The sequence below is a fragment of the Thalia democratica genome, chromosome 6 (genome assembly GCF_965202585.1).
Source record: "Thalia democratica chromosome 6, ktThaDemo2.hap1.1, whole genome shotgun sequence".
Classification (NCBI taxonomy): domain Eukaryota; kingdom Metazoa; phylum Chordata; class Thaliacea; order Salpida; family Salpidae; genus Thalia; species Thalia democratica.
This window is the reverse complement of record NC_139170.1, coordinates 2,611,111-2,631,046: the sequence shown is the minus strand read 5'-3', so window position 1 is coordinate 2,631,046 and position 19,936 is coordinate 2,611,111.

Sequence of the window (19,936 nt, the reverse complement as noted above, 5' to 3'; positions counted from 1 at the left end):
AAAAAAACTGTCGAGCTAATAACCCATTAACAAAAATATCCAAGAACTTTACTTTATTAATTAAAACGTTTAGCTTTAATTTTGTTTGAAAAACTGTATTTACGTGTATATCGTTGTGCATATTAAATGTTTATGTTGTTTTTGTTGTTTGATTTTTAGAAAAATTTTATTCCTTCAATTTAACATTTTTATTTTGGTTGAAATACCAATAATATATTATAACGTCATTATTTAAAGCTACAGCTGAAAATTAAGTATTTAATATTATATAAGCTAAATTAAATATTTCAAACAATATCTTAGTTAAGACCTCAGTCTAATACTTTTATAGATATAACAATAAACGTTTTTAATTCCGAATTCAAATAAAAAGCGAAACATTTGCAATTAAATCAAAATTATAAGAAAATTACTCCAAAGTCCCAACAAATTTTGCTTTAGTTTTCTTCGTTTATCAAGTAATTGAAGTAGCTCAGCTCCTTTTTTTAAGTGGCTTGTGTAGAACACTTGCACCCGCGTACCCTTGCTCCGGCCAGCGAGTATGAGCGTTTCGGTAGAATCACATCATTTGGTACCTACTAACATCTCTCACGTATTCTTCCGGATACGGTTTGTATCCAAGGGGCAATTCTTTCCTGAAGAAAGTCTTGACCCGGGCGTCAACCTCGACTTTCTGCGCGAAAAACGGGATTGATGAAGACCTTCTAGGTGCAGATCTTCTTGTGCGGTTCCATGCCCTCTCTGTCGGTGTCCTTCCAAGTGAAGTACATCTCCTCGTTGTTACGGTACCTCTTCGTTTTGTCGCCGTTTCTGTCTGTTGTTTTGAAATTTTTCTCTTTTTCTACAACGGGCTTCAACTTGTTGGATGCACTGACGACTCTGCCCAACTTCAACTTGTAAGCCTTGACTATGGCGCACCGGTCCCCAGCTCTTCTCTTGTTCGGGTAAAAAATGTACCTGAACGAGACTTTCGAGCCCTCGCTGGCCCATTCAGTGGGACCTCCTGCCTAGCTGTAGTAATCTTCAATAGAAGTGTAATCCACTCCACCATTTTTTATGTAGCTGTCAAGCGACCGGAGCTTTCCGTGGAGCGCTTCGATTTTCGAGGTGAAGTTGTGGAGTTCTTCACGCGTGCAAGTGAAATTTGACACTAGGTGGAGTTTGCGTCTATTTTCAACTTTCTCCACACTTGGATGCGCTCGCGACTCGTAGAAGGAAACGCAGAAAATTAGCAGAAAAAATGGCTTTCCTATCAACAACATCTGAAAAGCGAAACAACTTTTTAATAGAAATATTTTAACTTATTTATTCAGTAATACTCCAAGTTTTATACTAAACTGTAGGTTTTCTCTTGCGAATTAAACATAATTAAATTACCGGCCACTAGAAAAAAAAATTAAAAATATTAAAAAAATTATAGAAAGTAGTTTACTTGATACTAATTTTTTTTTTAGTCTATTTATTTTTGTTTTATTAGAAAAAAGGTTACAACTGTAACTTAAACTGTTTAATGTTATGCAAATTCAGATATAACATTTTTGCTTATTAAACGAGAAAGAAAAACATTCAAAAAGTATATTTAAAGGATCTGGTGAGCTAAAGAACCTTTCGGTTATCGAGTGCTTTTACAATCTATAAGTGATATAAAAAAAATCAAAATTCAAAGTTTTAAACTTTAACTATTAAAACAAACGATAAAAAGAATATAACATACTTTAACTAACTCTTCTCATAATACTTTGAACAAAAAACAATTGTTGTTATTTTGTGTACTTATTTACCTTAAATATAAAAACAAAAGTTAAAAAGTTATACTCATATCTGTTGAGGGAAAATAATTGTTTATATTTAATTTCAAATTTTTTTTGATGTACTACTATATGAAATTTTTTGTAGGTTGACTTTAGACTTTGTAATAAATACAGTTTTTTATCACATCGTATAAAGTTTAATTATATATAGTTTATTTTTATTTAAATGTTGAAAATAATTAAAAAAAAGTATAACAAGTTTCCGTACTTTGAAACACAAGCTTAAAAAAAGTAACTATAAAGAAAAAAATATAAATGAAGACTAAGCTTAGTTTCTGTATTTATCTTTTGTCATTAAAAATCTCGCTCTTAAAAAGAATATATTTAGATATTAATTTCTACTTTTTATGACTGTAAAACGTAAAAAAGTTAAAAACGTCATGCTTGTATAGCAAAAAAAAAGAAGAAGCTCATTTAATCCACTTTGTTACAGCTATTTTACATGTTACAAAATTTTTATAAACTGCTTTAGTGTACAAAACTGTAATTTCTCAAATTTGCTTCCTTTTATAAAACTTCTAGTCTTTTGTGACCTGTTTAGTTTTGTTTTCTTATTAACCTTTTGTGTTAAGGTAGAAAGTACTAGAAGCTTTAGTTGTTTACTTTGTTTTTTGACAGTGTTTTGTATAACTTCTTTATAAACTACTTGTTTAAATCAACAACAAAAGGTAAAACTATCTATTAATTCTTACTATTAAGCGACAAAACTATAAGTATATTTTCTATAGATATGAAGTTTATAAAATAAAATAAAAAACTAATATTACCTTATTTCTAATGCTGCTAATTGAAAACATATTTTTCAAGTTGTAAGTCATTTTAAACGTATTAAGCGATAATTTCATTATAAAGCTTTAAATTTATATATTTAAAAGAACTTTTCTGGTCCTTATTTTCACTACTACAAAGTTAATCAAAATTTAAAACAAGTATACTATAAATTGTTTATACGAATATTAAATGTGTCTAGAATGTCAACAATATGTATAAATATAAACTATTGTAGAATAAAAATAAATACATTACCTATCGTAAAATACGATAACTTTACAAACCTGAAGTTTTTAGATGTTGTATTCTGTCCTTTAAATTTAAGCACACAATTAAGACATTACAGTTAAAAACTTTTGATTTCAAATGTCTTAGTTGCCTGGCTTCTAAATATACTTTATACTTTTAGCTGATCTAATAATAGAAGGTTTTTATTTTAAATATCTGAAACTACGCGTTATTACTTGTAAACGAATATAGGCAATTGAATTTTAAGATATTTTTAACAAGTTACACAAAGTTTTTATCGTGAACTAACTAAATATGTATTCTAGTTATTTTTTTAAATTCAACTCAGTTGCCATAAAACTTTTAGTACCAATTATATTTGTTTCACTGAAACAATTTATCTTATTTTTCAATTAAAAATTACATGTTTTTTGAAATAAAGTTAGTCTTAAATAGCTAAGAAATACTAAAAGACAGTTGTAAATGTTGATTCCAAGTATTAAATGGACTAAACTTAACTAATTTAATTGCATCAAAATTTGTTTTTAGAAATTAAACCAATTATAAGTTTAGGCTTACTTTTTATTAAATAAAAAAGCCAACAAAGTTATACTTTTTGTTCTTTTTGTTGAAACTAACTACCCAAAGGTTTAAAAACAAATATTTATTAACTTTATGATTTTTGTTTTAACACTTTCTGATTTAAATTACACATTGAAAAATGTGTTCTGTTTTAATCAAAAATAGAATAAAGTTTTATACTAAACTAAAAAACTGACTTTACTCTGACTTTGTCATATTTAAGATGCCCGTTGTGAACAACAAACACTTGATTTGAAAATTTTATAAAGTAATAACAAACAAATAACTATAAAAAAATTAATTATTTTTAGTAGACTGCTTAATCTGTTGATACTATATTTTTTTTTAAATCTAGTTATCTAACTTTTTTTGATCTAATTACTAGTCAAAAAACACTTAAAAACTACTTTTAGTGTAAATCACAAATTTTAAACAGCAAACAAGTATTTTAGAAAGTTAAATGAAGAACGTACAACAATACAAAAAACCTCTACTCAAAAACTGTTAACAACTTTATAAAGTTGTAAAATGGTTTGTAAAAAATAAACCTTCTAGTAGCTGGTATACAGGCACCTGCTAACTCTACACCAGACAGTAATTTTTAATCAAGCTATGTATTTAACCATATTAATGCAAACCAAGTAATTTTCTTATTTATGTTATTACTTTTGGTTAATTTATTTATCTACTTTACAATACTTGAGTAGGTGTTTTATACTATTTTAAAACAAGTATCAACTGTTCAGGCCTACTTAGTTATAAATAATGTTTGAGAATTTGTGAGCATCGTGAACTCTTAAAGTTCTATTTTCTGAATATAATTTTTAATTACTTTATATTTATAAAATTAATTTAACTTGTTAAAAACCTTTTTAGTAAAATATATTTTTAAATACCTATCAGTTTTTTGTTATTTTACATACAATAACTAATCTACTTAACAATTAGTTCAATTTCTAACAAGTAATTTTAACAATAAGCTAAGTTTTCACACGCTATTCATATCCTTGTAAAACTGTAAATTTCGGTAAATGTATATTGAGTTTCTGTGTCAATAACAATTTATTGGTCAATTTTAAGCAAACAAAAAGAGAAGTTAAAAATGAAAGTTTTCAAAAAAGCTGTCGGAAATAAATCTAACAGACAAACTGTTAAGAACATGGGAGCTTAAGATTTTAGACAGTAAAAAATTGAATCAGCTTTGTTTTTGCTAGATCAACCTTAAAAAAAATAGTTTATTAAAAAATGGGTTCGTATGACAACTACAGTAGTAAAGAGAAATTCACCAATATAATTTTTTTGGAAAGTTAAAAGTTATAGAGGTTTCGACTTTAACTCAATAACTGTTAAAATGAGTCACAACATTCATCTCTCAATTTTAAAAAAAATTTTTACCTCTAACTTTTAACTTTATGTATTCTTTTTATTTTTAATACATCAACAACTTTAGCATACTAAATGGTTTTGAAAAATTCCTAGTACTCACTCAATTACAGTACTCGCAATATAGTTTATTTAGTAATATAATTCTTTAAATTTTATATTTTTCTTATTTTATAATGATTTATTGATGATTATTATAGTTTATTGAAAGACAAAAAAGTGCTCAAAAATTTTGGTCTCAGGACCTGGTGAACGAAGAAACTGTCGGTTATCGAGTCGCCTAACACGGATACCTTTAAACGTCATGTCCAGGAAAAAAAAATTAAATACCGGTTTTAGAGGCTTAAAAACAAGTGGCATTAATTGTTTTTTATTTTCTTAATTTAGTCTAACTATATAAAAACTATTTTGTCAATATTACTATAGAGAATGTAATTCAAGACTTCTTAAAACGCACCTTTTTGCCTTCCTTACTTATATTTAAATACTTTACGTTTAGAACTAAAAAATAAGTAGTTAATTTTTAGAATAACGTATTAATTCAAAACTATATAAATTTTTTTATAAACAATAATAAAATTCGACATAAGTATCCCAAATGATATACTAAATAAAGATTTTTTTTAGAATTATTTGTTTTAAAGTTTTTCATTATTAAGTTTACATCAATTATACTATATAATTATGTTTTAGTTAAGAAAAGCAGTAATTTGTTATTAATTGTTAAATCAACGCCATATAAAGTAGTCATTTACTAAGCTAAATTGTCAAGTAAGCTTATGTTTCCGCTTTTTATTATTTTCGACTTTAACCGGTTAAGTAACAACAAGTTAAAGTGTTAAATTACTTCTGTAATTAATAAAGTTTAATTATCTTCTAAACGTAATTCTGTTATTATTGTTATGCTACAAAGCTTTTCTTTTTGTTTAACTAATTTAGTTTCAGAAAGATATTAGTATAACTATATATATACAGTTACTTTTAATTTACTATATTCGAATTGAGTTTAAGTTAAAAAAGGTTTTCGAATTTTATTTAATCAGTCGAGCGTTGTATTAAAAATGGTTATTATTACCTTGTGTTGTAATTTGATGAAATTTTATAACTTTTATTTCAGTTTAGTCGTTTGTATTAAGCGTATGTTTAAAAAAGAATGTAAAAGAAGCCATAAAATGTCTCAAATACAACTTTGTTTGAATAATTATTTCAAGAAACTTGAAGATTGTTACAAAATAATTATATTTATCTAAAAAACTTGCTTTTTCTCACAAGTTATGTTGACAATTGAGATGTTGGCAACTTTTAGAAAAATAAAAGGTTAACAACGTACACAGAAATTCTCAATTAAATAACGGCTTCATATGTATAATTTTTAACACACTAAAACTCAGAAAAGATAAGTCATAAATTGAAACAACTCGTTTTAATAATACCACTTGGATTATCGAAATGTAAGCTTTTGTTAGGCTAACTTTTAGTAATCCAACTGTTTTGATAAATATTGCTGTTAAAATTATGTATTAAGAAATATATCAATTTATACAAAATGTAAGTTACAGTCAGAAAGCTTATTAAAACTTGTTATGATTTCTGAGTTATAACTTGTAGATTTAGTTTAAATTTTGTTCTTGTTTAGGTGTTAAAACTATTTTACATTAACTGTCTAGGTCTTATAATTATATTTACTTAATAGTTTTAATTAACTTCATATCATCATAGTCAGAATTGTGGAAAAAATATTTTTATTTTGTGTATAGATTGAAAAAAAGAAGTATTTATAAAGTAAAAAACCAGCTTACAGATAAAAGTCACAAAATGATAAGAATATACAGTATGATATTTTTTTAAAAATGGAACTAACTTACATGCATAAATTGTGTATATTTTTTACATCGTTTGAAAAAGTTAAAAAATAAGTTTTAATTAGTAAAATTAAATTATCAACCAAGCTTTAATCAAGTTTAATATATTAAATTGTTAATATGGTTATTTTACGATATAGCTTCTTCACATTATTTGCTTTATTTGTGGACTTTCCTTAAAAAAAAAACTAACAAAAATATCAATACATGCTCTTACTGTTTAAATTGTGTCAACGGAAGTTTAATAAGTCTTAATAAATTGCAGTTATAAAATTTTAAATTAATTTGCACACAAATATAGTTTAATATTTTTAAAAATAGCAACAAAATGATTAGTAAGCGTAATCTGTGTTTATAGTTGTGGTATACCATTTAGTATTTAATTACAGGCCAATTAATGATAAGCACATCACAGAAATCTAACTTTGTAAACATTTTAATTGCTTACTTATCTTGCTTAGATTTAAGAACTTTATTAAAAGCGATAGAGATTTATTATTTTTATGCATAAACACAATGTTAAGTAAATGTTGATAAGCATAATTTTGAAGTCTTGAAAAAAGATATCAAACACAAAAGTTTTTGATAACATTTGATTGTGTATGCTTTCTCTCTATGCTAAAAAAAAGTAGGACTTTAACAACTTTTGTTGATTGGAAAAAACACGAGAAAATTTTATTGTTAAACACTATATATATTTATGATTTTAAGACTTTGATTCGTTTGAAAAAAAGGTCATAAATATAGATTTTCCGATTTAATCGTTAATGATATTTTGTCAGCAACTTATAATTAATTTTAATGTAAATTAGAATTAGTAACAGATAAACTGCTCTTACTGAGCTTATCATTCTAAAGATGTGTGTTTTGTTATAAATTGTATCTGATTAATACACAGTTTTCGTTTCAATATCTTATCAAAAAAGCTTAATTTGGTAATGAGTTACATTTAAGTAATATGTACTTAAAATTATCATCTTAGTTTTAATTTTCAATCTATATAAGTTTAGTTTAAGAACTGTTTCTATAAGTAGTACTTGAGTTTAAAAAACTTAAAAATTAAAAGATATACCTTTTTAATTGATAAAAATATATTTATTTTTATATTTTCATTATCTGAATAAAGCTTGTTTCATAAATTTTCTGAAACAAGTTTCATACGTTCGAGTGTTATCGAAATAAAACTTTACGTCGTGACTTTAATAATTTAGAATTAAGATTATTTACAACTTAATGACTTTAAAAAATAAAACTGTAATTGAATTTATAAATTCTAAGTTTTTTAGCAATACTTTAACGTTCTGTATACAGTTTTACACTTAAGTTGTATTTACCTTAACTTTAAATGTTTTATTTAAAGAAAAACTAAACGAAATGAGTACATCATTGAATAATTTTAAATTTTGATAAAGTAGTACATTTATTTAGTTTAAACTTTACATTAACCTCGCTGTTATGATCATTTACGATAAATGTTATTTTGTAATTTATAACACAACAAAAAGAAACATTTGTTTTTGATTATTGTTAGAAACGATAATATATCGAGCTAGTTTACAATATTTTGATATTTGCTGTTCCACACAAACAGATAAAATTGTGATACTTTTAACTGTATATCAACCAAAATTTTTGTATGGTAAATTTTTAACAGCTTTTATTAACTATATGTGTGTGTTTTTAATATTGTTATTATTTTAATAACTTTTATCTATTGTTATTAAACTAGATTTTACTTAATAATGACTATTCAATATTTAAAATGTTTCTAGCTTCCATATTTGTTAAGCAAGCTGTTTTAATAGATTATTTTTTAATCATTTATGAGTGCATAAAGTAGTAAGTAACAAGTTATATTGAACTATTGTTTTTATTAAGTTTTTCTATGTTACTTTTTATTTCAGAACTTTATAACTTTATGATCTTTTCAATGTTTACTTTCATAGTACTCAGGCTAAAATAACGATTCAAGCACGATTTTAAAGAAAGCTTGTTTTTTATTAATTCTTTAGTTGTACATATTAGTTTACTTGTTAGAAGAACATTTTTACATAACATTGGCATTCAATACATTGGAAAAATAATTTTTAATAGCAATATATCTATGTAACCAGTTGTAGGTGTTTCAAAAATATAAATTATCGTATAATCGAATTTGTTTTGCAGTTAATACGTAGAACCGATTATTATTTTTGAACAAATAAGAAATTAAACAAAAAGCAACATTTTTTTTCCTAAAAACTATAACGTCTATTTATATATTTTTTTAACTTAAAAAAAACTTGAACAAGACATAAAACTTACATCACGAATCCACGATACATAACCGCATTTTGCTGACAAGTGAAACAACAAAAAAGAACAATTTTTCATGCCAATATTTTTTCGAAAGGAAAGTGCTGCAAGATTTTTTAACTCTGATCAAATATCGTTTGCAGCATTTGTTTTTATAATAATTTATTTGTTTTAAGCAAAATTATGACTAAAAGTTGTGAATTGCTAATTAATATCAATTAAACAAAAAGAAAATAATAGCTTTAATTTTCCTAAACAGTAAGTTAGAATAAAAATATTCTAGTGAGGTGCTTATAAATAAATTTAAAAATATTTTTTCATGCAATTTAATCAGTCCATTTTATTCAACACAATTTATTGTATTTATAAATTTTCAATACCAGCTTAAAATTTATCAACACATTTATAAAGTTAACTATTTTAAAAGTTTATTAAAATCATAACCACTTGAAATATTTTTATAGCTAGTAACAAAGCGTAAATAAAAAGTCTTTTATTGTTTTTGTACATTTTATGTATCAATTAAATTTTGACTGTAACAGGTTTTACAACTAGTAATTAATTGAAGAACATGAAATATATTTGAAATAAAAAAACAGAAAAATTTACGTAGAACTGTTTTCTTGTTTTTATTCAAAAAAAAAAAAATCTTCTGCATAACTTAACAGAAAAATCTTTGTTTTTAGTTTTTACATCTATTCAAACTTCTGATAACTTTTTTTAAAAGACAAAGCAAGTTTAGTACATGAAATTACTAAAAATATTATTGCTAGAATAAAAAAAACAATAACATAAAAATATTGAACATATAAATAATATACTAACAAGAAAATAACTTAAAGTTTTGTTATAAAATTTTTCTTTTGTTATTATGAATTAACATTGGTGGAAATACGGGGAAGATTACTGTATAAAGCAATTTAATGCAAAAAAACTTTCAAAATTTACAAAAATTTATAATAGCTAAAATTTACTAACAAAATTTATCACAAAACATTTTTATTATTTTTTTTTTGTATAACATTAAAAAAAATCATATTTACATAATTTATGCTCAACCAGTTTGTAAACTCGACTTTCTACTGTGCTTTTTACATCAATTTTCTTTTTTTTTTCGTTCTGTCGCTACTTAAATTATATTTCATTTATTTCAAACTTTTATTCGTCAAAGGCATTAAAGCCGAAAAATACAGTATAAGTTACAAAAATAGATTGAAAACATTTGTTTAACTCTTAAGCAATATATGTTTTTTATTATAGTTAGCATTGCAAAGAACAATTTTATTTAAGAAGTTAAAATCTATAATGTATTTATTATTACTTTAAAAGCAAAAAAAAATTGATTATTTTGTTGAATTCTTCATTTTTTCTAAAATGTTTATCGATGAATTGTAACAATTGTCCACATTAAAAAAAAACTTCATTTAAGACTTAAGCGCCTGCTAGTTTGTTTTGCATATCAGTTTACTTTATTTACCTAATTCATTTTAACTTATAAGTACAAAATATTTTTAGCCCGACTTAAAAAATATAATAAAACTTTAAATTGTGAAAACTAAATAATAGCATTAACTTAGTTCAAATTGTACTTTAGTTACGTCATCATGATAGAAGCGATATTATTAAAAGAACCTTTCATTACACTTTTAGATCAGTTCAGTTAACTTAAGATAGCTAGTAATTTATCAAGTTTCAAATTTAATTCAAATCCCTTTGTGCATGGTAATAAGTAAGTTATTTAATTTATTTATTCACATTAAGCTGATTGTGTTTTTAATCTAGTAGTTTTGTGTTCAATACAACATCTATAGCTTTCAATTTATTTAGTAATTCTAGTACAGACAACTTTCATGTTTAAGACTCAAAACTTTCTAGCTAACATGAGTTATAATTTCTAATTTACTTGTTTTGTTTTTTTTAATAGTATCTTCCATGTTTTGTTTAACTTTTGTTTTTCACTTTAAAAATGTAACTAAAGATCTCTTAAAGGGTAAAACTTAGTTTTACAAATAAAATTTTGATTAATTAATGTTGTATATTTGTCTCCTTATTTTCAAATAAGTTTAGAACTATTGTTGTTCCATTTTGAAACTCAAATTTAAATCTGTGACAAAAAATAATAGTTTTTGAAGTAAAGTTGAAGTGTCATACTAGTTATTAATAAAAATCTTAAATCTGCTGTTTTGTTTATTTTAAACTATTACAACTTTGTTTCGGATATAATTTTACAGATTTATACACAGAAACGTTAAATACTTAAAGGTTGTGAAAGCTCAACAATCTCCTTTGGTAAAAAATCACATTAAGCTTTATATCTAGTAATAATTAAGTGTAATTTTTGCACCTGATGTAAAAAACAGAACATCTATTAAAAATATCAAAATAGTTTAAATAGTGCGAAGGGACATTTCGTACATGATGACCTTATCTTTTGGTTAGCTTGTTTGTAAGAAACTTTTTTATATTTAGATAAATACAGTATTAATTTCATTCTAAATAATTTCAACAACAATACATGCATGCTTGAGTTAGGCTTATTTTGAATATTTTTAAATTTTAGTTCAAGTTAATAATTAATTTAATCGACTACATTATATCTACCGTTCAAAAATTAAAATTCATGCAAAAATGACCACTCGGTCAAAAGTAACTACTGGTAAAATATGACTCCGTGTAAAATTGAAGACTTGTGCAAACTACTTGAAATTCAAACTACAAAACAATTTAAAGGATATCAAACTTCTAGATAAAAATTTTTTAAAAAGCAGTAGCTGTTATAAGTTTCTATGCTCAAAGCATTTTTTTGTGTCATAAACATCTTTGTTTTAAGAATTGAAATAAGGCAAGTTGAACTCATATTTTAATATATTTAGATTTTTAATTGCTTGTAATTTTTTAGTAGATACTAAATACAAAGTCTTAAAGTAAAAAAAAGAATTTTTTGTACTACAAATATTTAACGAAAGTTTAAAGTTTAGGCTCTATAGGTTTAAAAATACTGAAATTTTGAGATCGTTTGGTTAAAAATTTGGCAAAGTCTGCCAATTTTCTGTGATATGATTTTATATCTACAATATCTAAGAGTTCCAAAATTATAAACTTAATTATATATCAATATTTTCTAAGGATCTAAACCAGGGTTTCCCAAACTTTTTAGAAAATGGCCCCTTTTATAGCAGTTGAAAAGGCCATGGCCCCCTTCAACAAGATTACTCATAAACTACGAATAAACTACGATAAAAAACACCAAAGACCCTTTTTTTCTCTTTATCTGCAACTCAAGAATATCTAGTGTAATTATTAAATTAAGACCTCATATGCCCCCCCCTGTGGCTCCTTTACTCCTCATGACCCCTCTATTTTTGTATTTATAATTTGTTAAAGGCTAGTTTATAATTTTAGAAAATAGTTTATATATTTATTTATACAAGCTTCTTATGGTTTATTTTTTGTTTAACTGTTTAAATCTATACATTTTGACTTTTTTAATTACTATTGTTTCTTTTAAAATTATTTAATTATTTAATTTATTGATCGAGACTTTTTTATAAACTTTTATTTTGGAGTTTTTTAAATTTATTTATAATTTAATTTATCAATTTGAATAAATCTTATTTGTTTTTTTTATCTCTTTTAAATTTATTTTTACTACTTATTTATTCAATTATTTTAACACTGACATTTATATTTGCTTTTAAATTATTTAAAATTTGATTTTTAATTTTTTACTTAAACTCATATTTTTAAAATTTTAATTATTGTTTAGTTTTCTCATTTTTTGATTCTGAATTTTTTTGTTATATTTTATTTATTACTTGATTTCTGATATTTCACTTTATTTTTTTTCTAATTTATTACATAAACAATTTTTAGTTACTATATTTTTACTTCTAACCCTTTTTTTTAGTTTAATATAAAAACAAAATATTGCAAAATTGTCTTCATGAAAAAGAGTCTTCTCGTGCAAAAATGTCTTCGTGCAATTCTGACTCGTCCCTGCGCAAGAATTAAAACCCGTGCAAAAATGTCTTCTGCAAAAGTAAACCTTCGTGCAATTTTATCTTTGTGCAATTTTGTGCTCTCGTGTAAAAGTATCTTGGTGCAATTTTGTGTTTTCGTGCAATTTTGTCCACTCGTGCAATTTTGTACGCTCGTGCAATTTAGACAGCTACCGATATTACTCACGTTTATTATTTAAATTGTTAAAAGCTTAAAAAAAGAATTATAAAAGTATGGTTTGATAAAGTTTATTTAGTAGTAAATTCGCTGAAAAACTGTTCTAAATTTCTGTTTGGTATACTTTAACTCAAATATAACTTTTATATGTACCAGGCATCTAATTTTTGTATGATTTTCTAAGAAAGATATTTATAAGTCAAAAATAATTAAATTTAAATGAAATAACGATAAACACTGAAAAAACACTTTGCAATTTTATTCAAATAGAAATAGAATTAAATTCTTTTATTCATGGGTTTAAAGATTAAAATATAACAAACTATAAAGAATAACTTTTATATTTAATTGCATGTTCAAAGAGTTTAAAATAGTTAAACATTATGGAGCTCGATGACAAAAAACACAAGTAGATATTATGTCTTTTGAAATTTTTTTTATTTTCCATCTAAAATTTTAAATAATGTTTAGTAAATTCATAATTTTGTGTATGAATATTAACAGAGGTCCTTTTTATTATATTCTGTTCACTTTATGCCATATCATGATCAAAATGTTTGATCATTTTTCAAAAAATTGCCGTAAAAGTTAATATAGTGGTAGAAAAGTTAGTAGAAAAAATAAAAACAAGTTGATAAACAAACTCTAAAAATTTTTTCTACCTTTATTTTTTATTCTTTTAAGTTTTGGCTTAGAATGTGTTTAAATTTTTTATCTTATTAGACATTTTCAAAGTGCAAAATGAATCAAACTTTTTTAAGTAAACACGTAACTTATTTAACTTTCGTTTAATTTACTCTATACCCTTTAACTACTTTGATTGTTTTATTTCCTAAGGTAAGAAAGGTTATTCTAAAAGTTTTAATTCTTTTAGCTAGTAAGAAATTCTTAAAGCATGTTTTGTATGACTCGATAACCGAAAGGTTTTTTGTACATCAGGTACTGAGACTAAACTTTTTAGCGTTTTTATTGATCAATTAACATTATAAATAAATTGTAAAAAAAGGGTTATTATTTCACATACTTTAACTACTTTTTTACACTACTACGTTTAAAAAATTTACAATTAAAAAATTTTATTAACAAACTTTTTTAATTATTGAATAAAATAATAATCAATAACTGGTAACTAACAAATCTATTAAAATACTGGTTTTACTAATATAGTTTCAAAAACTAAAAAGAAAATATACATCAATTATATCAGCTGTATAATTTTTCTTCTTTTGTATAACTTTAAATTCAGAAAAAAAAAAGTTTTTGGCTTATCTAAGATGAAGTTAAAGTAATTTATCATGTTCTCGTGAAAAAGATAATAAAACATAGAATTATCAAATTCAGGTCAGCAATAAAAAAATTAATAATATCTTTCTCTGTAGTTATTCAGTTAATATATAATTAATATAAACGCAGAATTGGTTTTTAACTTTTACACAGTACTAAGCTTGATGTACTATAAAGCATATAAAGCAAATTTATCGAATATTCAATAAAGAGATGTTTACGTATAGTGTAACTAATTCAAACGTAAAAGCAAAAGACTATAGTTTACTGTTACGTTTGTTTAGCTTCATCTAAATAAAAACATCAGTCTGTAGCTAATACTAAAGTACTATATAAGTTTTAGGTCAGTAGTGTATAAAACAGTACTGGGCTTCGTTAATAAAAACACTAAACATGCTTAAAAATAAAACAGTAATAATGTAAATAGATAAACAAGAAGCTTCATCTTGTTTTTTTTTTATAACAAGCTTAATTTAAACAAAACATTTAGGTCTGTAGTTTCGATCAAATTAAGGTATAAATTTGAGGTACTTTCATACAGGCAAAAGAACTGTTGTCTTTCATAGCTTTATATGATTCTTCTGACCACTCATCCTTATCAACATCATAAACAACTGCTGTTTCTAAAAACTCGCCAAAAATAACTACCTTGCTTCCCATTGAAACAGAGTATTGTCTACCTGTTTTGCGCATATCAAAAGTAAAATATTCTGGCATCATTTTGATCGACACAAACTTCTTAACACTAGCATCGTAGACTTCACAATTAGTAATTCTCCCCACAACAAACATCTTGTTCTTCAAAGCAACTAAACCGTGATAAAATACACTTCGAACCGTGCTTGCCATGTACGACCAATTCTTAGAAGAATGGTCATAAAACTCGACAGTGTCTAAAACATTGTCGTTCCCATCGACTCCTCCAGAAACAACTACATTTCCCTGAAACACCGCAGATGCTGATTTCCTCCTTTCAACTTGCATGTTTTTAATTTGGTACCATTTGTAGTCACTAGTATCAAACCAGAAGCAATCAGAAGTGGCTTGCCGTTCAGAGCATCCATTAAATCCTCCGGTGAAAACTATTTTATCCATGAAGACACACAAGCTGAATGTAGAGTAGTTATACGGAATGTAGTCACATGCAATTTTCCATTTGTTATCACTCATTGAATACTTGTTTACAGCGAATCCACGATTTCTACGTTCAAAGCGATAAAGCTTTTTATTAAATATAGCTATGCCGGTAGAAAGCTCATCGATTCTCCTTTTTTTCTCTTTTGTTTTGTTGAAATTAGTTGCGTTTATTAGAAGTACATTTCTGTTATATTTACTACACAAAAGAAAGTCAAACATTTTGTGGTTGCAATAACGATGTTGATATGCATTTTTTTCGTTTTGATAAAACACTTTTTGGTTGTCTAGGGTACTGTTTATCATTTTAAAACTTTCTTCATGAAAAGAAGACAATTTACGTAATACCTTAGAGTAACTTAATAAATTTTTCAAGGCACTTTCCGATAACAAGGGTAAGCGAATTTTTGAAAGAAGTTCTTTTGCAAACTTGCTTCTTCTTTCAAGGTCATGGCTTATCCAGTTATTTGCTGCATAATAGACTTGTAATTCAGAGGTGATATTAAGATCAGAACTAGCTAGTACTTTCAAAACGTTGGCAAAACTAAGCTCTAAAAAGCTGTTTTCTTTACAAACTGTTGTGAAGCAGCAATCTATATTGCATAATAAATTCTTTGAAGTCTTTAGCTGGTTAAAACTGTTAATAAACTGATAATAAAGAGCTAAATTGTTAGCTTTAAGTTTTGTTTTAATGTAACTAGCTATCTTTTTTTCTTCATCATCATTTAGAAGCAGACTGTTTTCTTTCATAATTGGTATTATGTTGGTTATGCCTAGACCAAAATTTCCTAGAAATAAAGTTTATTGATGTTATTTAAAAATATTTTATAATTAGTTAAATAATCAAAACATTTAAATGTTAAAATATTTACTTAAACAAAACTTATTTGCTGTAAATTGTAACTAAGATACATTTTTATGGCTATTTTAAACTGCAAAGAAAAACCATAGACTACAAAATTTTCCTTATACTCGGTAAAACTTTAAATTTTAAAATAATTTCAAAAAATTAAATTAATTTTAAATTGTTATTTTTTCGTTTAGTCACATATACTTCAAATAGAGGATTGTTAGAGATAACGCTAACTGTAATTTGTTTGATAACATAACCGTTAAAAAATAACTCCTATAATTATTTTTGGTCGTTTTCATAAAGTATACACTTTTTCTGTCTTAAAAAAAGTATAAATATATATAAAAAGATTTAAATTGTAGACTTATAAGTTAGTTAAATAAAAGCAGAATCTTATTTTACTTAATTAAAAACATAGTAATCTTATAAATTTGACTAAAGTTAATAGAAAGTGTTTAAGAAAAATATTAAACCACACAAATTTTTAAAAAGCACAATCAATCTAAACCTGATTTGTTTGAAAGTTTTCTGCAAGTACTTTTAAAAGATATTGACAAATTTATTTTAGTCAAATTCACAAATTCACTGTTTGTAGCAATACTTAGTTGTTTTTGGTCTCGACATATCTTTTTACCAGGAATTGATGTATCATTGAGACTCTCCACTGAAGATACACGTTTGTACTCATTGGTAGACATTATTTTATAAAGTAAGCTTTATAATCTGAAAATAAAGTTTAAACAAAAAGTAGTCAAAAATATTATAAATTTATTATAAACAACAACAAACATTTTAGTTTTAAATTCTTTAAAAAAAAATTAACACTTTATCTCAAAACTATATTTCTTTTTGACTCTTTAGTAAATTAGTTTTGGATTCAAGCACTATTATTCTAGCAAAAAAATTTTTATCTTAGTAAATCATCGTTTCTTAAATTGATAGTTTCCACAAAAACTTTTTTTTTCTTCCCATAATAATTACTACTTAATACTACTAAACTACGTATTACAATCTATAAATTAATGCTAAGTCTAAACTAACAAATAAATGTACAAATTAATTTTAACATTTAAAAGTTATTATATTTTATACACATGTTTACAGTAAAAACAATTGAGAATTTTTTTATTGTTTTAATAACTAGTATAAAATACGTAAAAAATATTTGTACAAATATATGCTAAAATTTTTGTTCAGTCGGAAAATTTTTTCAAAGCATTTTTTTGACTTTCCTTTTTTTATTTATACCCATATATTTTATTCACCTCACCAAAGAAACTAAAATCTATGCAAAAAAATATTGAAAACTAAAACTTAAAATAACAATGTAAAAGTTTTTGGTTACTCAGTAAATATGCAAAATTTAATGAATTTTAAGTTTACTAGCTTTTTTTTGTCATTATCAATGTAAATTTTTTTTTTTTGAAAACTTGAGTAAAATTTAAACTATTTCAAGTACAAAAACTAATGTAGTACGAGTTATAGTTTTATAAAAATTTTCACCTTCAAAAAATATTTCTCATAACTAATTTACTAAAAAAATTAAGATATTTTTCATTTAAAAAAATTAATAAGTTTATGTAACTAATTTACTTAAATATTCAAAATCATGTAAACCATGTTCAAAGATATACAAATCCAAGCAAAAAAACGTATTAGGATATAAAGTAATTTTGATTTAGTTTCTTTAAAAAATAATTTAAAACTTTTACTTTCATTCTAACAAATAAGACTGATAAAGTTTAAAAAAAGTGTTAGACGTTTGTAAAAGATTAATTTTTAGAAAATATTAATTTATTTGTTTAAAATTTTAATTTTAATATGAAACCAAAAAAACTCACTAAGTTTAGTTGCTTTATATCAAAACTTACACTTCATAGAAAATAGTAATATCAACTATTATTTATATATGGTATATAAAAAGTAAGACTAAAAAAGTTATTTAAGCATATTTCCCTTTTTAGCCTATTTGTAACTATTCTATGATTTCTTTTAGAATTTTATCTGAAAAATACTAAAATTTATCTGTGACTAAAGTTTTAAAAACAATTTCAACTAAGCAAGTACATGACAACTCAAATTCTAAGTTATAGTGTGTTATCTCTTTTTTATCATTGTTTTATTAATCAGGCTTTAAATGAACTACAAATCAATTTTTTATGTTTCTTTCATTAAAGTCATTTCAAAATGTTATAATACTTGAATTTTTTTTGAAATATACTTATTTTTAAGTTTTAGCCCTTTAAATGTTATTTTCATGAATTTTAATTTTTATGTAACTATTAAACATTAGTAAAAAGTAACATATAACTGAACTTACAAATCCAAACACTGTTAATTTTAATCATTTAAGACTATAAAACCTTTTCAGTCATAAATTTTTATGAGTATTCCGAAAATTAAAAGACTTGTAGTAGGATAACTTTGTTTTTAGAAAATTAACACACACATTATATATTACTACTTCATTAAGTTCAATTATTTTTTATCCTAATAAATTTAAAATTAAAAAATATTCAGACAGAACAAACATTCAAAACAAATGTTAATGAACTAACTGTTTAGTTATCATCAGAAGAGTATTACATAGAAAAAAAAAACGTTAAAGAGGTATAACTGTGTGTAGTCAAAGGAAAACTTATAGAAACTTTATATTACTTTCCAGCTTTAATTTAACAGTACTTAATTCTTGGTTTTTTTAAAAACATACTTTTAAAATACTTTTAACGTTATGAAGTTTTATAGCAAGTTATAGTAAAGATAAATTGAAATTAATTGTAAACTTTTACTAACAATATTTACATTCAATAAAAAACACATTTAGAACTCTTTATTTAAGTTAATAATTTTCAGTCAAATTTTTAATATATTAGATACAGTCTTAGTTACTCACACTTTAATACAAAATACTAAACAAATTACTATTTTTTTAATGCAAATCTTTTTTGTCAAATTTTACATCTTTCTCCTGGTACATAAAAACCTTTTTTAAAAGTTTAGTTAAATTAAAATAACTTTTTTAAAAGCATTTTAGAACATTAAAAGTTTATTATAGGTTTGTTTTACTTTTAGTATTAAAAATATAAAAAAACTACAAATATCCAGGGTTTTTTCTTTAATTGTTAAATAAAACGATATCTAACAAATAGAAAATGGAAGTAATTAAATACAAGCATAATAATATAGAGCTAAAAATTTGCAAAATCTGGTTCAATATAGTTTATTTTTTTCTTATTTTAACAATTAAATTTATTTATTTTTCTTGGCATAATTGTTAGACTTTAAGTAAAATACTTAAAATATAAATAAAACATTTATAAAATCTACTAACAAAATCTCAAAAATGGAAAAATTAACAAAATAAGCTATAAAAAAATAGTCAAAATATATAAAAACTATATTTATCATATACAAACTACAACTACCAACATATATATTACTCAGGGTTGTCACTTTTTAAGTCAAAAAATCTGCCCTGAGTGAGCTCAAACTGTCCTGAGCAGGCATGGTAAAATTTAAAAGTCACTAATAATAGCTGTTTTATCTGTTTACACGTG